Source organism: Schistocerca cancellata, chromosome 11, assembly GCF_023864275.1.
Source record: "Schistocerca cancellata isolate TAMUIC-IGC-003103 chromosome 11, iqSchCanc2.1, whole genome shotgun sequence".
NCBI classification, from domain to species: Eukaryota; Metazoa; Arthropoda; class Insecta; order Orthoptera; family Acrididae; genus Schistocerca; species Schistocerca cancellata.
This window is the reverse complement of record NC_064636.1, coordinates 43,393,180-43,419,756: the sequence shown is the minus strand read 5'-3', so window position 1 is coordinate 43,419,756 and position 26,577 is coordinate 43,393,180. Positions and strand designations below refer to the sequence as shown.

General features: G+C 46.4%; 1 protein-coding gene and 2 pseudogenes across 4 annotated transcripts in view; 2 read left to right on the top strand and 1 right to left on the bottom strand.

The window, feature by feature from the left end:
• The window catches only part of LOC126108513 (coiled-coil domain-containing protein CG32809-like), a 626,816-nt gene that overhangs the window by 437,913 nt on the left and 162,326 nt on the right, over positions 1 to 26,577 (bottom strand). The window lies entirely within an intron of this gene.
• Positions 22,435 to 22,552, top strand: LOC126109048 (5S ribosomal RNA; annotated as a pseudogene).
• Positions 24,456 to 24,573, top strand: LOC126109027 (5S ribosomal RNA; annotated as a pseudogene).

The window sequence follows — 26,577 nt, the reverse complement described above, 5'->3', positions numbered from 1 at the left end:
ATTTTTTAACAATAACTCGACTTCCTTGATTCACACGGGTGGTTGTAGGCGCTTCAGTCCGGAACCGCGCTGCTGCTACGGTCGCTGGTTCGAATCCTGCCTCGGGCATGGATGTGTGTCATGTCCTTGGGTTAGTTAGGTTTAAGTTGTTCTGAGTCTAGGGGACTGATGACCTCCGATGTTAAGGCCCATAGCGCTTAGAGCCATTTGCACCATTTGAACCTTGATTCACAGGAATGGCAAACACAAAGAAACAATATGACTAAAAGTTGGTGTGCGTTCTTTCCAAAGATGCTACTAACTAAACGTGATCTCTATACGCGCCGGTGGTGCCATCTCTCTGACTTTGCACGGACTTTTCAAACGCCCCTCGTATTTTTAAAAGTATCGGGAATCCGATACACTGATATTTAAGAAAAATATCATTGTCGTTTCTCTGTACATCGAAAAAAATTAGCGATACACGGATATAGTGACGGAAACAATGGACGTACCGGCCAAAATAAAAAGAACATCAGCTGCACATTGTCAATATACTCCCAGTTTTAGAGCTGTACATTTAAGCATTGACTTATTGTTAGACATTCTTACATCAGAAAGCACGGACCGTGCTTGTTCCCCTTAGAGCAAGAATTGGAAGGAAAACGAGAAACGTTCAGGCTAGGCGAAACCACTTTGCTAACAACGGTAACAGCACGTAAGAGGCAAAGTAGAAGGTGTGCGATGCGTGCGCCGTTCGGTTTCGTCACGTATCGAATTTTTCCGGAACACTTCGTGTCGGCTTCTCTGTTTTTTCATTTCTGCCAACGCCAACGACAGAGCAGCTGCAGAGTTAAAACTGCGTGGTGAAGCTTACACGTTGCAGTTTCTGTTGGTAGCGCCGAATACGTCAGTATTTTCCCCTCACACCTCTCCGCCCACCGCAATGACCAATCGTGCCATTTATATTACAGTCGTCTTTTTCAGCAGTTATTTTCGAAGGATGCCGATGTTTACAAATACGACACTAGTTGCTCTCATTACTGTTTTTTAACACAACTGATGTGCTATTTCTTCACATCGGAAATGTTGTTATCCCCCTCCCCTCCCCCCCCACCCCCACCCCAAGTGCAATCGGACTACTACTTCCTGCCACCTACACTGGCTTCACGAAGTCAAAGAGAAAGACTGGACGTGATGAAAGCTCGAAAAGTAGTAAGACTCCTTGACACAGTGAAATCAAAATTATGTTCTACTACGAGGTGCATTCAAGTTCTAAGGCCTCCGATTTTTTTTCTAATTAACTACTCACCCAAAATCGATGAAACTGGCGTTGCTTCTCGACGTGATCGCCGTGCAGACGTACACATTTTTCACAACGCTGACGCCATGATTCCATGGCAGCGGCGAAGGCTTCTTTAGGAGTCTGCTTTGACCACTGGAAAATCGCTGAGGCAATACCAGCACGGCTGGTGAATGTGCGGCCACGGAGAGTGTCTTTCATTGTTGGAAAAAGCCAAAAGTCACTAGCAGCCAGGTCAGGTGAGTAGGGAGCACGAGGAATCACTTCAAAGTTGTTATCACGAAGAAATTGTTGCGTAACTTTAGCTCGATGTGCGGGTGCGTTGTCTCGGTGAAACAGCACACGCGCAGCCCTTCCCGGACGTTTTTGTTGAAGTGCAGAAAGGAATTTGTCCTTCAAAATATTTTCGTAGGATGCACCTGTTACCGTAGTGCCCTTTGGAACGCAATGGGTAAGGATTACCCCCTCGCTGTCCCAGAACATGGACACCATCATTTTTTCAGCACTGGCGGTTACCCGAAATTTTTTTGGTGGCGGTGAATCTGTGTGCTTCCATTGAGCTGACTGGCGCTCTGTTTCTGGATTGAAAAATGGCATCCACGTCTCATCCATCGTCACAACCGACGAAAAGAAAGTCCCATTCATGTTGTCATTGCGCGTCAACATTGCTGGGCAACGTGCCACACGGGCAGCCGTGTGGTCGTCCGTCAGCATTCGTGGCACCCACCTGGATGACACTTCTCGCATTTTCAGGTCGTCATGCAGGATTGTGTGAACAGAACCGACAGAAATGCCAACTCTGGAGGCGATCTGTTCAACAGTCATTCGGCGATCCCCCAAAACAATTCTCTCCACTTCCTCGATCGTGTCGGCAGACCGGCTTGTGCGAGCCCGAGGTTGTTTCGGTTTGTTGTCACACGATGTTCTGCCTTCATTAAACTGTCGCACCCACGAACGCACTTTCGACACTTTTATAACTCCATCACCACATGTCTCCTTCAACTGTCGAATTCCAATTGGTTTCTCACCACGCAAATTCAGAAACGCTATTCGAGTAAGGAAAACGTCGCCATTTTAAGTATTTAAAACAGTTCTCATTCTCGCCGCTGGCGGTAAAATTCCATCTGCCGTACGGTTCTGCTATCTCTGGGACGTATTGAAAATGAACGCGGCCTCATTTTAAAACAATGCGCATGTTTCTATCTCTTTCCAGTCCGCAGAAACTAAATCGGAGGCCTTAGAACTTGAATGCACCTCGTACAATTTCAGAACGACAATTTCAAATAGTTATCGAAAACCGCGAGAAAAAATGTTCAAATGTGTGTGAAATCTTACGGGACTTAACTGCTAAGGTCATCAGTCCCTAAGGTTACACACTACTTAACCTAAATTATCCTAAGGACAAACACACACAGCCATGCCCGACCAGCCGCATAGTGCATGACTGAAGCGCCTAAGACCGCTCGGCTAATCCCGTGCGGCTGAGAAAAATGTAATATAAAACAAAAATATCGACACTCGACTTTGCCATTTCGATATAGCTGTACTGGTGAGTAAGATATCGCCGATATATATGGACGTTTGTTGGAATAACTCCCTATAGATCGATAATTTACCTTAAGCCCTAGCTTGCAATGGAGGATGACACGGCGGTCGGACGGTCCCGATGGGTCACTTGGGACCAAAGACGGAGTGTTACCTTGCAAGGACAGAGTGGTGTGGTGGCCTGCACGGAACCAGTCTTCGCAATGAAGACAATAACAGGGATAACGTTAAGAACATAACAATGCTTACGTAAAAATGAGACGAGGAGAAACATGACATGGTGATTTTTGGTGTGAAATTTCACTCGAAACGTTTACGTGGGGAACTGAATGCACACTAGTGCCATTAAAATTACGACATCAAGAAGAAAAGCAGATGAAAAACGGGTATTCATTGGACAAATATATTGTACTAGAACTGACATGTGATTACGTTTTCATGCAATTTGGGTCCACGGGTCGTGAGAAATCAGTACCCAAAACAACCACCTCTGCCCGTAATAACGGCATTGACACGCCTGGGCATTCAGCCCAACAGAGCTTGGATGGCGTGAACAGGTACAGCTGCCCATGCAGCTTCAACACGATACCACAGTTCATCAAGAGTACTGACTGGCGTATTGTGACGAGCCACTTGCTCGGCCACCATTGACCATACGTTTTCAGTTCGTGAGAGATCTGGAGAATGTGCTGGCCAGGGCAGCAGCCGAACATTTTCTGCATCCAGAAAGGCCCGTACAGGACATGCAACACGCGGTCGTGCATTATCCTGCTGAAATGTAGGGTTGGGCAGGGATCGAATGCAGGGTAGAGCCACGGGTCGTAACACATCTGAAACGTAACGTCCACTGTTCAAAGTGCCGTCAATGCGAACAAGAGGTGACCGAGACGTGTAACCAATGGCACCCCATACCGTCACGCCGGGTGATACGCCAGTATGGCGATGACGAATACAAGCTTCCAATGTGCGTTCTCCGCGATGTCGCCAAACAATGATGCGACCATCATGATGCTGTAAACAGAAACTGGACTCATCCAAAAAAATATAGTTTTGCCATTCGTGCACCCATGTTCGTCGTCGAGTACACCATCGCAGGCGCTCCTGTCTGTGATGCAGCGTCAAGGGTAACCGCAGCCACGGTCTCCGAGCTGATAGCCCGAACTGGTGCAAACGTCGTCGAACTGTTCGTGCAGATGGTTGTTGTCTTGCAAACGTCCCCATCTGTTGACTCAGGGATCGAGACGTGGCTGCACGATCCGTTACAGCCGTGCGGATAAGATGCCTGTCATCTCGACTGCTAGTGATACGAGGCCGTTGGGATCCAGCACGGCGTTCCGTATTACCCTCCTGAACCTATCGATTCCATATTCTGCTAACATTCATTGGATCTCGACCAACGCGAGCAGCAATGTCGCTATACGATAAACCGCAATCGCGGTAAGCTACAATCCGACCTTTATCAATGTCGTGATGGTACGTATTTCCTCCTCCTTACACGAGGCATCACAACAACGTTTCACCAGGCAACGCCGGTCAACTGCTGTTTGTGTATGACGAATCGGTTGGAAACTTTCCTCATGTCAGCTCGTTGTAGGTGTCGCCACCGGCGCCAACCTTGTGTGAATGCTCTGAAAAGCTAATCATTTGCATATCACAGCATCTCCTTCCTGTCGGTTAAATTTCGCGTCTGTAACACGTCATCTTCGTGGTGTAACAATCTTATGGCAAATAGTGTAGTACATGACAATGTTCGTGACCGTATTGTGTGTATCGAGAATGAAACGACCCTTATGTTCAGACTCGGGGAACAGCTGGTAATGCTTTTTGTCAAATATTGGCCATCCAGAGAACCTATGAAATATACTGGGCTCCATTACTGATAAATGCTGCTATCCCACCCTCAGGCGACCCAATACTCTGCCTACCATGTCTGTAGGAACGCATTCGCTTTGTTATGAGACTTGGTCGTATTACTGACTCGTAATGCCCCCTCCACCCACCTGCATAAGGTGAACGAACACAGGGTCGATAGCGGAACTGCAGTGAGTAACGGAATAAAAACGCAGTCCCGACTATACAGCTGGTCACGTGTTTTGCCCTTGACTGGCGTTTACGACACGGAGCCGCTGGACAGGGGGGGGGGGGGGGGAGGGAGGGGGGGGCGTATCGGAGTGCGAGATAAGGATCGGGGCTAATTTATCGCGGCACGCGGACGGCTGCCCGTTATGTCTCGGCTTAGATCGGCTCGCGTTGCAGTCGTAAATGGATTACGTTCCCTCCCCCTCCACCCTCACAGCCGCTACCCCTATCCAGCCAAAGCCTTTCTTCCCCTCCTCCCCCCCCCCACCTCCTCACGCCACTCACAACACCCGATAATCCGCAGACATTTTACGAGTCCCGCCTTATCTCACGCGAAGCTAAACAATGACACAACAAGCTCTGTGGCAGCTTCACTATACAGGGTGTCCCAGCTATCTTGTCCACCCAAAAATTCTCTGGAACATGTGATATTCGCTATTTTTGGCTTAATTAAAACAGCAAATTCAGCCAGAAGGCAAATACTTGTTTATAAAGAATGATTAATATATAATAAGGCGTCGCATGGCGACGGTGGAATTTTCTAGATAATGTAATTCGTCGTCTTTGGGCGGCAATATAAACAGAAAAACACGGATGGATATGCGATCCTTCACTATTTTGTTCGCTGGAGAACAAACGAAGCCTTGAGCGCTAAAAAGACTTTTACTGTTTTTCTTAAGTAAGACGGACGCAGATTTGTGGCGGTTTGATCTAATTATTTTTACTAAATAAATAAAAACGTGTTCCGTCTAAGTTTGAGTGAAGTGTAAGAAGAACTGTTAAAACTTATCGTGACGACGCACGGGTGACTCGAAAGGACAATGGCTATATAAAAGTGCGCTCAATGGAAATGATACGGACATAAAAATCTACCGTCATTGTAGTATTGTCTTCTTGCATCAGCTTTAATATTGAATTTCCCTTTTGTGTGATGTTACAGTTGTTTTTGCGCCCTTAAGAACTTTCTGGTCCCTTAGGAAATTGTTTTGTCATAACAATAACTTCACAACCGGGTATGATCGTATCTACGATCATGAGGTAATTAGAAAGACGATAACGCAATTTCTTAATCAATAGCACGCTAGTTGTGACTGCCTCAAGCCACGCGAAACTGCAAGTAGAAACTATTCACATCTCATAATGCAATATTTTATGACAATGGTCAATCCATGATTCTTACGCCAATTGTGATTGATGAAACAGTAAGCTAAATCTCAATTTCCAACTTTCCATTGAATAACAACATCACTTTTACTTTGTAACATCACAAACAGTAACAGCTATTGGAAAACGACTTTCACCGGTATCAATGTAGGTCTGGGGCCCATGAATGTACATATTTGGATAGATTCTAAAACGAAAGCATGTGTGTTTTTTAACACAAACTTTTGTTTTTTTAAATGGACCTCCTATATTTTTTCTTCAGCAATCCATAGCATGACAAAGCACACACACAATGGCGTTGATTGCATCGCAATATTCCCATTAAATCCCGAGATATTGAGACGCGAAGTTGACGCTTGAAACACCCGACATGCGCTGCTAGCGTACGTCCTGAGGCTCAGGCGTGAACCCCATGCTGCCCGTAATCGCGATGTGATTGACATGCGTAATCACACTTCCATACTTATCAAGAGGTCCGAAACAACGGTACAACTTTTAGTCCACTTGCTAGTTTCACTAAAACCAACAACACGAATTTTACTATTACGAGTGAATGATTAACTGTCACTTGCGCTAGATCTACAGTAAAGTAAAGTTTTAACGTTGAACGGCATTACCTTTTTAGTAACGGATTAACGATAAGCGAAGTTAACTCTGTGACTAACGTTGCGGTACACAGATATGTTACATTACCGCGTCACCCCTAGCCTATGGGATAAATACCTGCTGGAATGTACGACGTTAATGCAGGATGGCAGCAGACCGTATTATTCGTTTCGGACCTCTTGATAAGTATGGAGGTGTGATTACGCATGTCAATCACATCGCGATTACGGGCAGCATGGGGTTCACGCCTGAGCCTCAGGACGTGCGCTAGCAGCGCATGTCGGGTGTTTCAAGCGTCAACTTCGCGTCTCAATATCTCGGGATGTAATGAGAATATTGCGATGCAATCAACGCCATTGTGTATGTGCTTTGTCATGCTATGGATTGCTGAAGAAAAAATATAGGATGTCCATTTAAAAAAAACATAAGTTTGTGTTAAAAAACACATATGCTTTCGTTTTAGAATCTATCCAAATATGTACATTCATGGGCCCCAGCCCTACATTGATACCGGTGAAAGTCGTTTTCCAATAGCTGTTATTGTTCCAGAGATATTTTGGGTGGACAAGATAGCTGGGACACCCTCTATATTACACAGTGTGCGCAAAAAACAAATGTAGAATACTTTGACAGGTTGTACTACTCATCGCAACAAGAAAAGTAAGACCAATAAAAGTGGGTCCGGAAACCAGATAAACACGTGTTTATAGGAAGGGCTGCGCGAACCTTGGTTGCGGATACTAGCAAAGTCGTTGCATTGGCGCTCCCTCAAATGGGTCGGCAGGGTATTACGACGTAGTCTATTTGCCATTAGCTCGTCTGCAGTCAGTTGTGTGGTTCGACTCCAGTTGTAGGCTAAGTTTGTGTTCGTCGTCTTTGTGTGCCTTACTGTACAGTACTGTCAACCCTAGGTACGTATCACGGCGCTTTACCTTCTTCCAAACGCGGATTCACTTGCATGTTTACTGTTATTGCGCTGTTTGCAAGTACATATATTTTCTCTCTTGTCTGGCACAAAGTCGGCGTTCCAAAACATCCCAAAGGAGTTATACAGAATTCAGGTCAGGAGACTGTGCAGGCCAGTCCATTACAGCGATGTTATTGTCATGTAACCACTCCGCCACAGGCCGTGCATTATGAACAGGTGCCCGATCGTGTTCAGTCGCCATCCCTAGATTGCTCTTCAGCAGTAGGAAGCAAGAACGTGCTTAAAACATCAATGTAGGCCTGTGCTGTGATGGTGCCACGCAAAACAACAAGGGATGCAAGCCCCCTCCATGAAAAACAAGACCACACCATAACACCACCGCCTCCGACTTTTACTGTTGGCACTACACAAGCTGGCAGATGACGTTCACCGGGGCTTCGCCATACCCACACCCTGCCATCGGATCGCCACATTGTGTGCTGTGATTCGACACTCCGCACAACGTTTTTCCACTGTTCAATCGTCCAATGTTTACGATCCTTACACCAAGCGAGGCGTCGTTTGGCATTTACTGACGTGATGTGTGGCTTATGAGCAAGTTATGAGCAAGTTGTCTCCGATGAACAATTGGCGACCAGAACAAAGTACTGACACTATTAGTTAAGACGTATTCGACCCACTCACTTATCTGGGAACCTATTCCGTATTATCAACCTGTAATGGGGTACCGTATCAAACACTTTCCCGAAAATCTAGGAAGCTGTATCTGTCGCTGATCAACAATGGTCCATAGAATATCTTGCGAACACAGGACAAGCCGAGTTAAAATGAGCCTGCTGATTTGTGGACAGATGTTTTTGTTTCTCGGGTAAATTTATTATTTACGAACTTAGAATATGCTCGAGGATTCTGCAGCCACCCTATCTCAAGGATATTTGCTTGCAGCTTTCCGGGACTGTTCATTTGTCCTTCCTATAATACAAGATTAACCCACCTTATTTTCCTGCGTATTTAGAGTCTACTAGATCTATACTCCACAAGCCACCTGACGGTGTGTGGCGGAGGGTACCTTGAGTACCTCTATCGCTTCTCCCTTCTGTTCCAGTCTCGTATTGTTCGTGGAATGAAAGATTGTCAGTATGCCTCTGTGTGGGCTCTAATCTCTCTGATTTTATCCTCACGTGTTCTTCGCGAGATATACCTAGGAGGGAGCAATATACTGCTTGACCCGTCGGTGAAGGTATGTTCTCGAAACTTCAACAAAAGCCCGTACCGAGCTACTGAGCGTCTCTCCTGCAGAGTCTTCCAATGGAGTTTATCTATCATCTCCGTAACGCTTTCGCGATTACTAAATGATCCTGTAACGAAGCGCGCTGCTCTCCGTTGGGTCTTCTCTATCTCTTCTATCAACCCTATCCGGTACGGATCCCACACCGGTGACCAATATTCGAGCAGTGGGCGAACAAGCGTACTGTAACCTACTTCCTTTGATTTCGGGTTGCATTTCCTTAGGATTCTTCCAATGAATCTCAGTCTGGCATCTGCTTTACCGACGATCAACTTTATATGATCATTCCATTTTCAATCACTCCTAATGCGTACTCCAAGATAATTTATGGAATTAACTGCATCCAGTTGCTGACCTGCTATATTGTAGCTCAATGATAAAGGATCTTTCTTTCTATGTATTCGCAGCACATTACACTTGTCTACATTGAGATTGAATTGCGGTTCCCTGCACCACGCGTCAATTCGTTGCAGATCCTCCTGCATTTCAGTATAATTTTCCACTGTTACAACCTCTCGATATACTACAGCATCATCCGCAAAAAGCCTCAGTGAACTTCCGATGTCATCCACAAGGCCATTTATATATATATTGTGAATAGCAACGGTCCTACGACACTCCCCTGCGGCACATCTGAAATCACTCTCACTTCGGAAGACTTCTCTCCATTGAGAATGACGCACTGCGTTCTATTATATAGGAACTCTTCAATCCAATCACACAATTGGTCTGATAGTCCATTTGTTCATTAAACGACTGTGGGGAACTGTATCGAACGCCTTGCGGAAGTCAAGAAACACGGCATCTACCTGTGAACCCGTGTCTATGGCCCTCTGAGTCTCGTGGACGAACAGCGCATCTGGGTTTCACACGACCGTCTTTTTCGAAACCCACGCTGATTCCTACAGAGTAGATTTCTAGTCTCCAGAAAAGTCATTATACTGGAACATAATACGTGTTCCAGTTTACCCACAGTCCATTTTTCATTACCATACAATGCTGTACTGCAAAAGTACATTGTCAGAAATTTCTTCCTCAAATTAAGGTACTAGTGGACTTTTCGTGCCCAGGAATGGCTCCTTCGCCAGTCCTAGTCTGTTTTTTTATGTTCTCCTCGCTCCATACGTCACGGGATATTTTGCTTCCAAGTTAGGAGAATCCTATAAGTTCGTCTACTTTATGACCGCCATGCTAAGCTTCTCATTTCTGCTACTTCTGTCTTTCTTCGCACTCACCAGATTGCTCATTCCATTCAACATATCCTGTAATTCTTCTTCACTTTCACTGACGGAAGCAATGCCATTCGCGAATCTTATGACTGATATCCTTTCACTCTGGATTGTAATTCCACTCTCGAACCTTTATTTTCATCATTGTTTCTCCGATCCATAGACTGAATATTAGGGCCGAAAGACTACATCCCTGTCTTACATCCTTTTCAATCAGAGCCATTCTTTCTTGGTCAACCACTCTTACTATCCCCTTTCGGTTTTGTACATATTGTATATTACCCATCTTCTCCTGTAGCTTACACCTATTTTCCCAGATTTCCGAACATTTTGCACTATTTTACAGCGTAGAACGCTTATTCTACGTCGAAAAAGACCGCGTCTTGATTTTTCTTTAGTCTTGTCCCCATTATCAACCGCAACGTCAGAAATGCCTCTCTTGGTTCCTTTACCTCTCCTAAAGCCAAACTGACCGCCATCTAACAGACGTGCGACTTTCTTTTCCATTTTTTCTGTATATTATTCCTGTCAACACCTTGGATGCAGGCGTTGTTAAGCTGACCTGTTATATTGTTGCTAACGTCGGGCAAGAAAATCGCCATAAATGCGAGCTAAGTAAGGACCAGTGCCGAAGAGTATCCTCTCTCAAACAGAACTGGGATTCTCGACGTAGCGTCGTGAAAATGTGGGGCACTAATATTGTGAACAGATACTAGTGTCGTCTTTTCGCGTGTTACAGGATCAGTGTAACAGAACGGAGTGAAGGCGAAGTAATTGGGTACGCTTTCCGCTAAATTCGCCCTCAGTGTGTGTACAGCGGCCCCTTCCGATTCCGTTTTCTATGAGAAGTGGTCGCGGCTGCTTCTTGCGGCTCAATGATGTCGCTCTCGCGATCCGCCCCGAACAACAGAGATGACGTCACAGCGGGGGTTCCCCTCCGGCGGGCTCGGGGCATCGCCTTTACGGAGCTTTCAGCTCTCCACTCCACAGATTACGCCCACCAGCGAGGGAGAGGGCGGGGGGGGGGGGGATGAGTTTCATCTCTTCGGCCCGTCTTGAGTGCTCTGGCCCGTTATTCCTTCCGGAAAAAGGGAGGTGGTGCAAAGATGTTGCGCGGAAAGGTACTGCGAACATCTGCGGTGTGGCTTAAGATAGTGGCGCCTTAGAAGCTGGGGGAAGGGTTGGAGCGCGGGCAGGAGAAGTGAAGTGGGGGTGGCAGGGGAGGGGTGTGGGTGCAGCTCATTAGCCGTCATTAGCCGCGGCGCAGCCCTTCTGTGAGCCCAGCTACAAATGGCGGGCGGGACGCAAGGGCGAGCGCAGCCCATCTTGCTAGCAGAAATCCTGCGTTCCTTATACTCCCGGTTCGCGCGTGACACCAATCGGTGCAAAATTTCTGTCGTCTAAGAGCAGCTCGTCTGTTACTGCGTTGACGGCCATTAAAATTCCAGCATCAAGAGGAGAACAAACGAGGGAATTTTACCTATTGTGTTACCGTACGAGCGTGCAAAAATTTAGCAGGTCGTAGAGGACGCTCCACTGAACAATCTGAGGCAGGGAACCTGGGGTCAGAGGAGCCAGCTTAAGAAGATAATACACTACTGGCCATTAAAATTGCTACACCAAGAAGAAATGCAGATGGTAATCGGGGATTCATTTGTCAAATATATTATACTAGAAGAGACATGTTTGGGTGCATAGACCCTGAGAAATCAGTACCCACAACAACCGTCTCTGGCCGTAATAGCGCCCTCTATATGCCTGGGCATTGAGTCAAACAGAGCTCAGATGGCGTGTACAGGTACAGCTGCCCATGCAGCTTCAACACGATACCACAGTTCATCAAGAGTAGTGACTGACGTATTGTGACGAGCCAGTTGCTCGGCCACCATTGACCAGACGTTTTCAATTGGTGAGAGATCTGGAGAATGTGCAGGCCAGAGCAGCAGTCGAACATTTTCTCTATACAGAAAGGTCCGTACAGGACCTGCAACATGCGGTCGTGCATTATCCTGCTGAAATGTTGGGTTCGCAGGGATCGAATGAAGGGTAGAGCCCCGGATATTAACACATCCGAAATGTAACGTCCACTGTCCAAAGTGCCATGAATGCGAACAAGAAATGACCGAGACGTGTAACCAATGGCACCCCATACCATCACGCTGGGTGATACGCCAGTATGGCGATGACGAAACCACGCTTCCAATGTGCGTTCGCCGCGATGTCGCCAAAACACGGATGCGACCATCGTGATGCTGAAAACAGACCATGGATTCAGCCGAAACAATTAAGTTTCGCCATTCGTGCACCCATGTTCGTCCTCGAGTACACCATCGCAGGCGCTCCTGTCTGTGATGCAGCGTCAAGGGTAACCGCAGCCACGGTCTCCGAGCTGATAGTCCACGCTGCTGTAAACGTCGTCGAACTGTTGGTGCAGATGGTTGTTGTCTTGCAAACGTCCGCATCTGTTGACTCAGGGATCGAGACATGGCTGCACGGTCGTTACAGCCATGCGGATGAGATGCCTGTCATCTCGACTGCTAGTGATACGAAGCCGTTGGGATCCAGCACGGCGTTCCGTATTACCCTCCTGAACCCACCGATTCCATATTCTGCTTTCAGTCATTGGATCTCGACCAACGCGAGCAGCAGTGTCGCGATACGATAAACCGCAATCGCGATAGGCTACAATCCTACCTTTATCAAAGTCGCAAACGTGATGGTACGCATTTCTTACACGAGGCATCACAACAACGTTTCACCAGGCAACGCCGGTCAACTGCTGTTTGTGTATGAGAAATCGGTTGGAAACTTCCCTCATGTCAGCACGTTCTAGGAGTCGCCACCGGCGCCAACCTTGTGTTTATGCTCTGAAAAGCTAATCATTTGCATATCACAGCATCTTCTTCCTGCCGGTTAAATTTCGCGTCTGTAGCACGTCATCTTCGTGGTGTACCAATTTTAATGGCCAGTAGTGTAGCAATAAGATCACAGTATTCTGTACTTTTTTTGTTTATACTAGTTGCAGTTAACTGGAAATACCATCACTGACAGAATGAACGTACCCTTTGCACTACGTCTTACAAAATGTGCTGAAACTGACAGCCATCAACCTCAATGCAAGCATGACATGGGGTAACAAGATTCTGACGCTTTCTGACAAATATCCCTGGTGTGCTTCGAACCGCATCACAGGGAGCTACAATTCTGGCAACGCCGCTCCCCCCCCCCCCCCCCCCATTCGTCGGAGGTTCGAGTCCTCCCTCGGGCATGAGTGTGTTGTCCTTATAGTAAGTTAGTTTAAGTTAGATTAAGTAGTGCGTAAGCCTAGGGACCAATGACCTCAACAAATGGCTCTGAGCACTGTGGGACTTAACATCTGTGGTCATCAGTCCCCTAGAACTTAGAACTACTTAAACCTAACTAATCTAAGGACATCACGCACATCCATGCCCGAGGCAGGATTCGAAACTGCAACCGTAGCGGTCACGCGGCTCCAGACTGAAGCGCCTAGAACCGCACGGCCACATCGGCCGGCTGACCTCAGCAGTTTGGTCCCATAGTCCTTACCACAAATTTCCAAATTCTGGCAACCAATTCCATCTCCGTACCCACTTGGATCTCATGCAGAAGTCACTTTAGATACCTTCACAATCCAGCCACTAGGAAATACAGCACAGAAATGGTTCTGGACATCCACACTGAAGTCAGGCGGTACAGGTCGATTAAATATTTGGGCGTAACATTGCAGAGCGATATGAAGTGGGACAAGCATGTAATGGCAGTTGTGGGAAAGGCGGATAGTCGTCTTCGGTTCATTGGTAGAATTTTGGGAAGATGTGGTTCTTCTGTAAAGGAGACCGCTTATAAAACAGTAATACGACCTATTCTTGAGTACTACTCTAGCTTTTGGGATCCCTATCAGGTCGGATTGAGGGAGGACATAGAATCAATTCAGAGGCGGGCTGCTAGATTTGTTACTGGTAGGTTTGATCATCACGCGAGTGTTACGGAAATGCTACAGGAAGTCGGGTGGGAGTCTCTACAGGAAAGGAGGCGTTCTTTTCGTGAATCGCTACTGAGGAAGTTTAGAGAACCAGCATTTGAGGCTGACTGCAGTACAATTTTACTGCCGCCAACTTACATTTCGCGGAAAGACCACAATGATAAGATAAGAGAGATTAGGGCTCGTACAGATGCATATAGGCAGTCATTTTTCCCTCTTTCTGTTTGGGAGTGGAACAGGGAGAGAAGATGCTAGTTGTGGCACGAGGTACCCTCCGCCACGCACCGTATGGTATGTATGTAGATGTAGATGTACACGGTCTTGTTGTATCCACATCCTCTACGAACAGCTCACGCCACGTTCTCCAACAACTCAGGTAGAACTCTTTGCAGAAACCTCAAGTACAGTACAGGTGGCGGCCATTCAGATGGTCTACTGCATCGTGACTTCCTAGTAACCAGGATCGTCCTCCTTGTTTCCTTGCAGAAATAATGAATGTACAAGTAAATAAACAACACAGTACGTGTAGACTTGTACACATGTCAGTTGTAAATAACCTCGAAAACAGTAAAACTAGACGTAGCAGTAGGCAAGTTTACTTCCATATCTCCTTACGCTGGCTTCTCCGACCCCAGGTTCCCTACCTCAAATTGTTCAGTGGAGCATTCTCTATGTCCGGTTACATTTTTGCACCCTCTTACGTAAACAGCCTTTACAGAGCACTAGGAAGAATACAGGATTAAATTTGTAGGTGATTTGAGAGTTATAGAGGGTGCGAAATTCAGTACACAGGTTGTCACCTCTGGCAGCAGCATCGGCCGTGACCCGGCAGCGCTGTAGGAAGGACTGAGCCATGATGAGGACAGTATGGACCCACTTGCTCCTGATGCTCCAGTTGTGTACCAGAGTCCACCATTCATGGTGTGTGTGCAGTGGTGGTGTGACAGTATCATTGCGAACAAGTGCGGTCAGTGGATGACAGGTCTGGATAGGCTGGCAAAACTACACCTCTGTACTGAGGCAGGGTAGTGTGCAGTGTGCAGTCTGACGTTGTTAAAAGATAACATCATGGAGATCCTGAAGGTAGAGCACACGGTGAGGCAGTAAGGGCAGCGTGAGGTCTTGCGTTATCTTGTTGAAAGATAACATCATAGAGATCCCAAAGGTAGAGCACACAGTGAGGCAGTAAGGGCAGTATGCAGTCTGGCGTTGTCTTGTTGAAATATAACACTGTGGAGATCCCAAAGGTAGAGCACACGGCGAGGCAGAGAGGACAGCGTGGGGTCTGACGTTATCTTGTTGGAAGATAACATCATAGAGATACCAAATGTAGAGCACAGGGCGAGGCAGAGAGGACAACGTGGGGTCTGACGTTATCTTGTTGAAAGATAACATCATAGAGATCCCAAAGGTAGAGCACAGGGCGGGACAGTGAGGACAGCGTGCAGTTTGTTGAAAGGTAACATCATGGAGATTCCAAAGATAGAGCCCAGGGCGGGGTAGTGGGTTTCCCCTTTGCAGCTCGCATCATCGCAAGAATGGTTTCCATTTGTCTCTGCTGCCCAGCAGATGACCCCTACACGTTCTGACACTGACTCAACATCATCATCAATTACAACGAAAGTGGGCGCAGGAATATCGATTTTGGACCGTGAGTCAATGGAAGCTTCTCACCTACTAGAATTAATCACGTTTCTTGTTCAGCAGGTCGATGGTGGCAACGTTGACTTAGCTGTGTATACCTGCCGTTCAGCTGCCCCTAACGATCGGTTTTATGCAACCCACAATGGCTTCAAACACCACTCGCAAAATTTTCATTTTCTCTCACTCAGTATACAGAAACTATTAGTCCTACAGAAAAAATTAACACGACCTTTTTGTAGCATATGTAACGTAGTGAAATTTCGTTGGTACTGGGATACATTTTCGCTGGAGGCCACGGTTTTCTTGTTATTCAAGAAAAACCCATTTGAAGGTTGCTTTTTTACGTTTTTCTTCTAATGATTGGAAAACAGGGCAGAGCCGCAATTGGATCCGCAAATCGGGGAATACCAGGGAGATTAAGTTAAATTTATGGGCGAACTATCGGAACCCTTTGAAATAAAAACGGGAGTGCGACAGGGCGATGGGCTCTCACCGTTGCTGTTCAATTGTGCGGTTGAGAAAGTAGTCAGGGAATGGAACACAAATATTAAGAGTGGTATAAGACTGGGTTGCAAAAAGAAGAACCTTAAAGTAAATTGCATTGCTTTTGCAGATGACATGGCCCTGTTTGCTGAAACAATGGAAGAAGCATGGGAGCAAATCCTTGAACTAAAGAAACAAGCAGCTAAAATTGGTCTTCACATCTCCTCTGAAAAAACTAAGATATTGACAAACATCAAGCACTCATGTAAATACCTCAAAGTTCAAGAACAGAAGATTGAAATAATAAAAGAATTCAAATATCTCGGAGAATGGATGACTTGAAATGCTAGGGAAAGCAAAGCAATGGAATCCAGAAAAAATAAACTTGAATTGGCCTGCCAACTAACAAAATACATACAACAAAAAATCCCTTTCATGGGGGTCCAAAATTACACATTACAAGATAGTGATTAAGCCAGAAGCACTGTATGCAGCAGAAACACTTAACATGAATTTCAAAGGCCAAATGGAGAAACTTGAGGTAAAGGAAAGAAAAATTTTAAGAAAAATCATTGGGCCAAGATTTCAAGACAATAAGATTATATATATCAAAAATGAAACTCTCTACAAGAAAATTGAAAAACTTTCAGATTCTATGCGAAAAAGGAGAATAAATTTTTATGGTCATCTTCTCAGAATGAATTCCAACAGATTAACTAAACAAATCTTTGATTTCTTCCGTAACCGAAAAACGAAGCCCAACTGGTTTAAAGAAACTGAGAAAGACCTAGTGGAATTAAATATTTCAGAAAATTCACTTATTGATCGAACTGCTAAATTAATTACTAAAGATGAAAACATACGGTTCCAAGACAAAGCCACACAAAAGTCCAAATCCTTCATCTCGGAAGAAGAGAGGAGAAGAAGATCAGAAAGAATGAAGAAATACTGGGCCCTAAGAAAAGAACAACGCACAAAGAAATAATGGATCCAGGGTACCCCAAAGAGGGTGAAACGAAAGTATAAGATTGGAAAACTACAGCCTCAAGCGAAAAAGTATATCAGTATACAATTTAACTACATTAAATTTTTAACAGAAAGACCCTGTTCACTTTTTTCTACGGGGCTAACAGTTCGGGCGTATTTGAAGGCGTTGCGGGTTGCATAAAGCCCGGTGCTAGCAGCATATGACGGACGTGGACAGGGCACCTGCTGGCGGTAATGAGAAGCGCAACTAAATTCTGTGACGGGCAAAGTCTCAGTCAGCGAAATTTTTACGACATGAAAGAAAAGAACAGCCGTAAAAGCAGATTAAGTCCCCGGCCACCGTAATCTACCCTTTCAGTTGCTGGATGACACTCGTACGTGCAAAACAGGACCTGACGTCGATGACTTTTTTTTTTTTTTTTTAACGGAAACATTACCAAAGCTTGCGAGAAGAGAGTAGAGTGGGGGTACAGACTGAGCCATACTGCAGACGCGGCGCGCACCCCCTACCTGGGTTCTGTGCTGCCGAGTACGTGGGCCACGCTACAAGTAATCCACTTTGGAGCTCTTTCCGCGCAGCGCAGCAGATACGAACCGCAGGCCCTGCCGACGAAGGGCGTTTTACACGGGCGGCTTCCTCCTGCTGCCGCTTTTCAACTTTCCCCGGGAAAACTTTCGGCGCGGTAATTATCGCTAACGAGGCTCGACGCCCACCCCCGCTGCCAACCCCTCCTCTTCGTTCCACCCACGCCCCTGACTAAATTTCTCCCCCCCCTCCCCCTCACAACCCTCCCCCCCCCCCACCCCAACACACACACACACCAAGAGAACCCGTGAGTACAGAGGGCGGTGAATCAGCGTCAGCTGTCTGAGCAGCGAACGCGGAAAAAGCAAGAAGAAGAAGACAAAGGAAAACAGTGTAGCTCTGTGATGTCTACAGCGCCAGAGCTCTGGATAAGGACCAGTCTGTCCGTGTCTGAAGGGCGCCTCTACTCTGCAGCTGTGTACCGAATTAATTAGTAATGGCTCCAGTTACTGAAAAAGTTTCTTTTATTTCACTCGTCTCTTGCACTTAAGCTATTTTGTAACGTACTCTAAAACTAACACTAACTTTTGAAGTAATCAGGGCCAGCCCATATATGCACCTACCGATACCACTGGGTATCGAACACTACAGTAGAAGAATAAAAATGTGTAAAATTAATTTTCAAGTATGAGAAATGTAAATTTTAGTTTTTACACTCATTTGTTGCAGGTAACTAAATTATATAAAACTTACGCAATAAGTTGTAATGACATCTTCTTCAGCTTTTATACACTACTGGCCATTAAAATTACTAAACCACGAAGATGACGTGTTACAGACGTGAAATTTAACCGACAGGAAGAAGATGCTGTCATATGCAAATGATTAGCTTTTCAGAGCATTCACACAAGGTTGGCGCCGGTGGCGACACCTACAACGTGCTGACATGACGAAAGTTTCCAACCGATTTCTCATACACAAACAGCAGTTGACCGGCGTTGCCTGGTGAAACGTTGTTGTGATGCCTCGTGTAAGGTGGAGAAATGAGTAGCATCACGTTTCCGACTTTGATAAAGGTCGGATTGTAGCCTATCGTGATTGCGGTTTATCGTATCGCGACACTGCTGCTCACGTCGGTCGAGATCCAATGACTGTTAGCAGGATGTGCAATCGGTGGGTTCAGGAGGATAATACGGAACGCCGTGCTGGATCCCAACGGCCTCGTATCACTAGCAGTCGAGATGACAGGCATCTTACCCCCATGGCTGTAACGGATCGTGCAGCCACGTCTCGATCCCTGAGTCAACACATGGGCACGTTTGCAAGACAACAACCATCTGCACGAACAGTTCGACGACGTTTGCAGCAGCACGGACTATCAGCTCGTAGACCGTGGCTGCGGTTACCCTTGACGCTGCATCACAGACAGGAGCGCCTGCGATGGTGTACTCGACGACGAACATGGGTGCACGAATGGCAAAACGTCAATTTTTCGGATGAGTCCAGATTCTGTTTACACCATCGTGATGGTCGCATCCGTATTTGGCGACATCGTGGTGAACGCACATTGGAAGTGTGTATTCGTCATCGCCGTACTGGCGTATCACCCGGCGTGATGGTATTGGGTGCCATTGGTTACAGGTCTCGGTCACCTCTTGTTCTCATTGACGGCACTTTGAACAGTGGACGTTACGTTTCAGATGTGTTACGACCCGTGGCTCTACCCTTCATTCTATCGCTGCGAAACCTTACATTTCAGTAGGATAACGCACGATCGCATTTGCAGGTCATGTACGGCCTTTTTGGATAGAGAAAATGTTCGACTTCTGCACAGACCAGCATATTCTCCAGATCTCTCATCAATTGAAAATGTCTGGTCAATGGTGGCCGAGCAACTGGCTCGTCACGCCAGTCACTAGTCTTGATGAACTGTGGTATCGTGTTGAAGCTGCATGGCCAGCTGTACCTGTACACGCCATCCAAGCTCTGTTGGACTCAATGCCCAGGCGTATCGAGGTCGTTATTACGGCCAGAGGTGGTTATTCTGGGTACTGATTTGTCAGGATCTATGCACCCAAATTGAGTCAAAATGTAATCACATGGCAATTCTAGTATAATATATTTGTCCGATGAATACCCGTTTATCATCTGCATTTCTTCTTGGTGTAGCAATTTTGATGGCATGTAGTGTACTTTTCACATAAAATTTTTATAAAAGTGAACTGACCAATTTCTTTACTAAGAATACGAAGGAATTACTAAACCGTGCGAGCTGGCGCAGTGTTTAGCAACCTTGCCTCGCATTCAGGAGTGCAGCGGTTCAAACCCGCGTCCGGCCACTTAGCTTTTCCGTGATTTCCCTAAATCGCTTAAGGCGAATGCCGGGATGGTTCCTTGGAAGGACACGGCCGATTTCCTTCCCCATCCTTGACAGAACCCGAGCTCGTGCTCCATCTCTAACGCCCTCGATGTCGACGGGATATTATGCCCAATCTCCCTTCCTTCCCTGGAGACGGTACCTATGTTAAAGAACCAAGGATCAACAATCCGCAGTGACCTGAAGTGCAACGTCCACGCAAAAGAAATTGTAGGAAAAGCAGATGACAGTTTGATATTCGTCAGGAAAATCTTAATGAAATGGGACTTACGCACGAAAGAGGTAGCTTACAAAGAACTGCTGCGGCCGTTTCTTAAGCGCTGCCCATCAGGAGGTAGAGAAGGGCAGCGCTGTTTGTGACGGCATCGTTTATTCAGCCCAAAGGCGTTAAGGAGATGCTCAACAGACTACTGTCGCAGGCGCTACAACAGAGCCGTTGTGCGTCACAGAGAGGTTTAGTGTCTGAATAACGACCGCGTAAATTCTAAGAAAAAATCTGGGAACTGTGTGTAAGTTCCTCTCGCATGCTTCTCGCTACATGACCACCAGGAGAAAACTCCTGATCCACGAAAGGAACAGAGAAAGGTTGGAAGGAGGGAGGGAGGGTTAGGGGGGGAGGGGAGGTTCAAATGGTTCAAATGGCTCTGAGCACTATGGGACTCAACTGCTGTGGTCATCAGTCCCCTAGAACTTAGAACTACTTAAACCTAACTAACCTAAGGACATCACACACACCCATGCCCGAAGCAGGATTCGAACCTGCGACCGTAGCAGCAGCGCGGCTCCGGACTGGAGCACCTAGAACCGCTAGACCACCGCGGCCGGCTAGGAGGGGAAGGGAAGAGGCACGTATACTCCGCCACATACCGGAAGATGGGTTGTAGCCTTGTGGACTGTATTGGGTCAACCAAAACTTCACCGACAAAACCCACACAATGCAGGAGGATCTGCAGCGAACTGACGCATGGTGCAGGGAATGGCAATTGAATCTCAATGTAGACAAGTGTAATGTGCTGCGAATACATAGAAAGAAAGATCCCATATCATTTAGCTACAATAGAGCAGGTCAGCAACTGGAAGCAGTTAATTCCATAAATTATCTGGGAGTACACATTAGGAGTGATTTAAAATGGAATGACCATATAAAGTCGATCGTCGGTAAAGCAGATGCCAGACAGAGATTCATAGGAAGAATCCTAAGGAAATGCAGTCCGAAAACAAAGGAAGTAGGTTACAGTACACTTGTTCGCCCACTGCTCGAATAATGATCAGCAGTGTGGGATCCGTACCAAACAGGGTTGATAGAAGAGATAGAGAAGATCCAACGGAGAGCAGCGCGCTTCGTTACAGGATCATTTAGTAATCGCGAAAGCGTTACGGAGATGATAGATAAACTCCAGTGGAAGATTCTGCAGGAGAGACGCTCAGTAGCTCGGTACGGGCTTTTGTTGAAGTTTCGAGGACATACCTTCACCGAGGAGTCAAGCAGTATATTGCTCCCTCCTACGTATATTTCGCGAAGAGACCATGAGGATAAAATCAGAGAGATTAGAGCCCACACAGAGGCATACCGACAATCTTTCTTTCCACAAACAATACGAGACTGGAATAGAATCGATATACTCAAGGTACCCTCCGCCACACACCGTCAGGTGACTTGCGGAGTATGGATGGTGATGTAGATGTAGATTTTCGTTAATAATGTATAAAATGTTCTACCAAGAACCGACGGAACAACCAGTCAATTCACCGACACTTTCTGATGAGATACTATCGACCAAAGAAGAAAAAAAAACGTGCAATTAGACTTACCAGCACTTGTTCATCTACAGTGCCAAGAAATACATATATTTTCCACTGCTAGCTCTTTGCCTTCCACATTGTGTAGCATCGAGAAAACCAAGAAAAAAATTCCCTGTAAACATGTGTTCTAGAATGCACGTGGTAAGACCCATGAGTTCTTGTTCAGTAGAAGAGATGTGTTTCACAGTAGGGAAATTCAAGAAGTGCTCGTAGCAATTAAGGTACATATTTTAGAGCCCATGTTTTCATCACAATTTCATCCTGCCTTGGTCTATAGTACCACCTCTGGCCAAACGGTAACAAAGAAATCTCCTGTCGTTATTAAGGAAACTATGAGTCGAGTGAAACAGTGGATTACTCATATGTGACTTACTACAGATACCTGTCCAATGCGTCACTTACATTGCTTACAAGACAGCTATAGCCACACATACAATGACAGAAAAAAATTCAATAGCAACGAATAATTAATGTGGAGTACTGAAATTTCGCCAACGGCCTTGCCGCAGGGGTAACGCCGGTTCCCGTCAGATCACCGGAGTTAAGCGCTGTCGGGGTGGGCTAGCACTTGGATGGGTGACCATCTGGTCTGCCCAGCGCTGTTGGCAAGCGGGGTGCCCTCAGCCCTTGTGAGGCAAACTGAGGAGCTGCTTGACTGAGAAGCAGCGGCTCCGGTTTCGGAAACTGACATACGGCCGGGAGAGCGGTGTGCTGACCACATGCCCCTCCATATCCGCATCCAGCGACACCAGTCGGCTGAGGACGACACGACGGCCGGTCGGTGCCTGTGGGCCTTCATAGCCTGTTCGTGAGTAGAGATTGAAATTTCGGGAATACATTTGTCTAGGTAACGTATTTAAATGATTAACTTTGAAAAATCACAGGTTAATGTAAGCACGAGATAAGCCGTTGCAATTGTGAAATGCTTGTACATTAATAGCCGGTGTATCCGCGAGAATGTTGAGTGCAAGCATACAAACGTGCATGCATTCTGTTGTACAGGTGCCGGGTGTCAGTTTGTGGGATGGACTTCCGTGCCTGTTGCACTTGGTCGGTCAATACAGAGATTAATGCTGTTTGTGTATGATGCTGGAGTTGTCATCCAATGATGTCCCATATGTGCTGAGTTGGACACAGATTTGGTGATCGAGCAGGCTAAGGCGACAGATCGACACTATGTAGCGTATGTAGCGTTACAACAGCGGTATGGGGTCGAGCGTTATCCTGTTGGAAAACATCACCTGGAATGCTGTTCACGAATGGCCAGCGCAACAGGCCGAATCATCAGACTGACGTACAGATTTGCAGTCGTGGTGCGTGGGAAACCGTGTAAGTGCTCCTGCTGTAATAGGGAAATGGCGTGTCAGAGCATAACTCCATGTGCAGGTCCAGTGTGTTCAGCACACAGACACATTGTTTGCACGCCCTCAGCTGTCCTCCTCCTAACCAACACACGGCAACCACTGGCACCGGGGCAGAACCAGCTTTCATCATACCTCCACCTTGCCCTCCAATGACATGTCGCTGGACACTACTGAGGTCGAAAACGGCAGTGGTTTGGGGTCAGTGGAATGCCCACTACAGGGCGTCTGGATCAGAGCTGTCCTTGAAGCTCCCGATTTTTTCGTCGATCAATAGAGAGATGGTTAATGATGTTTTTGGATGACACTGGAATGGTCGTCCAATGATGTCCCGTAAGTGCTCGATTTGAGACAGGTCTGGTGATCGAGCAGGTCAAGGCAACACGTCGACACTGTGTAGAGCGTGTCGGGTGTCAGCAGTGGTATGTGGGCAAGCATTATCCTGTTGAAATACAGTCCTTCGAATGCCGTTTTTGAATGGTCGACTCACCAGACTGACGTACAGATCTGCAGTCAGGATGCGTGGGATGACCATGACAGTGCTGTTGTTGAGAAGCGTACGAACACTTCGATTGTAATGCCCGGTGCCCATTGTGTATGAACCACATGTTGTGTCGTACTTGTAAAGGCACATGTTCTAGCAGCACAGATACAGTATCCTGTATGAAATCATGATAACGTGCTCCATTGAGCGTAGGTGGACGAAACTAAAATGAGCTCTAACATGAAAATTAAGCGTTTCCGCACACATGTCCACATAACATCTTTTCTTTATTTGTGTGTGAGGAATATTTCCTGAAAGTTTGGCCATACCTTTTTGTAACACCCTGTATAAATATAACCGAAACCGGTCACCTATGTTATTGAGACATAAGTGTTGTGCTCAAGACTGAAATTTAGTTAAAATACAAACCTGATTTGTATCCTCGTAGTCGCGCTACTAGCCCCACTTTTGTGCGCAAAATTTGAACAGATATCGTCTTTTAGAAGTAGAAACACGCCTACCAACTTTCGTGTATATCACACAACTCCTTAGTGTCGTATTTTGTTTTCCGTCAGTGTGTTACCGAAATAGCACAATACAGAAAGAAAGACTTATACTTGCCTCAACAGGAGAGAAAGATTTTGTGTGTGCCTCTCACGATCATGCGGCTACGGCCTTGCCGCGGTGGATACACCGGTTCCCGTCAGATCAACGAAGTTAAGCGCTGTCGGGCGTGGTCGTCACTTGGATGGGTGACCATCCGAGACGCCATGCGCTGTTGCCATTTTTCGGGGTGCACTCAGCCTCGTGATGCCAACTGAGGAGCTACTCGACCGAATAGTAGCGGCTCCAGTCAAACAAAACCATCGTAACGACCGGGAGAGCGGTGTGCTGATCACACGCCATCTTCAGCTGAGGATGACACGGCGGTCGGATGGTCCCGATGGGCCACTTGTCGCCTGAAGACGGAGCTTTTTTTTTTCGGTGATCATAATGACGCTCGTAGAAATATACTACCCGATCGAAAGCGTCCCGACAACCATTAGTGGGCATTAATGTCGGTGAGTCCACCCTTCCACCTTTCGCCCTAACAACAGCTTAACGTCTTCTGGGGGACACTTTCGATGAGGTGTCTCAATCTGGCCGACCGATGTGGCCGAGCGGTGCTGGGCGCTTCAGTCTCGAACCGCGCGACAGCTTCGGTCGCAGGTTCGAATCCTGCCTTGGGCATGGATGTGTGTGATGTCCTTAGCTTAGTCAGGTTTAAGTAGTTCTACACCAGAGCTTCACAACATACGTGCTCGCGGAGCAAGCTGTGAGCAGCAAGGCGCGAGCACGCTACCCCCACTACCGGACCAGAGCGGAGAGTGGGGAGAGTCACGTGGGGCACACAACAGCTGCCGCCAGTCAATGTAAGTCCGCGGCCACCTGCAGGGATATCACTCACGAATTATTACTGCGACAAATGAAACAAATAAAGGAGAATCTACACGTGCCACATAATTTTATTAGCTTAGTGTATGCCTCTACATTCGCATTAATTTGTGAACTGTTACACAATAAAAGGTGTCACCGAAGTGTGGGATTCTCGGTTATCTTGTACTTTTTGCCCTTTACAATTGCGTCTATGTTCGGAGTAATTGTTCTTGTGCCTTGTAGGCGCAGCGTGCAGTTTAAATTTCGATCAGACAATGCGTTTCTCAGGCGCGTCTTGTTTACATTTCATTGCAGAGAACAGTTGTTCACAAACATACGTGGAACCGAACATTGATATTATCGTAGCCGCCAGTTTGTGCAAACGAGGAAATCTATCCTGAGGGAAGTGTCTGTAGAATTCGAAAATGTTTTTCTTGTTCTGAAATTTGTCTCCGTATTCTCTGTCACACTGCAAGTCAATAATTTCTAGTTGCAGCTCAGGACGAATCTCTTAAATATTCGCTGAATATGGAGAGGAGAACAGATCGGAATCACTGTCTAGTGCTGTCAGATCTTGAAAGCGCTGATCAGCTAAACTATGTGAATAACGTTCACAGTCTTTGTGAAAATCTTGCATGGATGATAATTTAGGAAAATGAGCTAGGTTTCCTGTTTCCAGCTGACTCACCTAAAGTGTCAATTTCATTTTAAAAGCTCGTATTCGATCTATGAAATGAGTAATTAGCAGATCTTTACCTTGTAGTGAAATGTTCAAAGGATTCGGATGGCTAGTTAAATCTGCTAAGAACGCGAGATCACATTCAAACGTGCGCGCGCATTTCCCCTCCCTCCCCTCCCTCCCTACTCCGCGACCTTGCACCTGCTCGCGAGCACGTGCCTGAGCAGACGCGAGTACTCGCGCTCAAAACTGGCCAGTTGTTAAGCCCTGTTCTAAGCTCTAGGGGACTGATGACCTCAGGTGTTAAGCCCCATAGTGCTCAGAGCCATTTGAACTATTTTTTGTAAATAACTTATACACAACTGTAACCATCTGAAGATGAACCTGAAAAGGTTCGAAAACCGGTTCATGTAATAAAGCATTAATATTGAAAAAAAGTGACTGGTTGCAGTTGTGTATAACTTATTTACATTCAATATACAGTCACGGTTCTAAAATATCCGTAATGGATAAGCATAAACTATATTTTTGTCTGAATCTGTATGGAAGAATGGTTCAAATGGCTCTGAGCACTATGGGAGTTAATTTCTGAGGTCATCAGTCCCCTAGAACTTAGAACTACTTAAACCTAACTAACCTAAGGACACCACACACATCCCTGCCCGAGGCAGGATTCGAACCGGCGACCGTAGC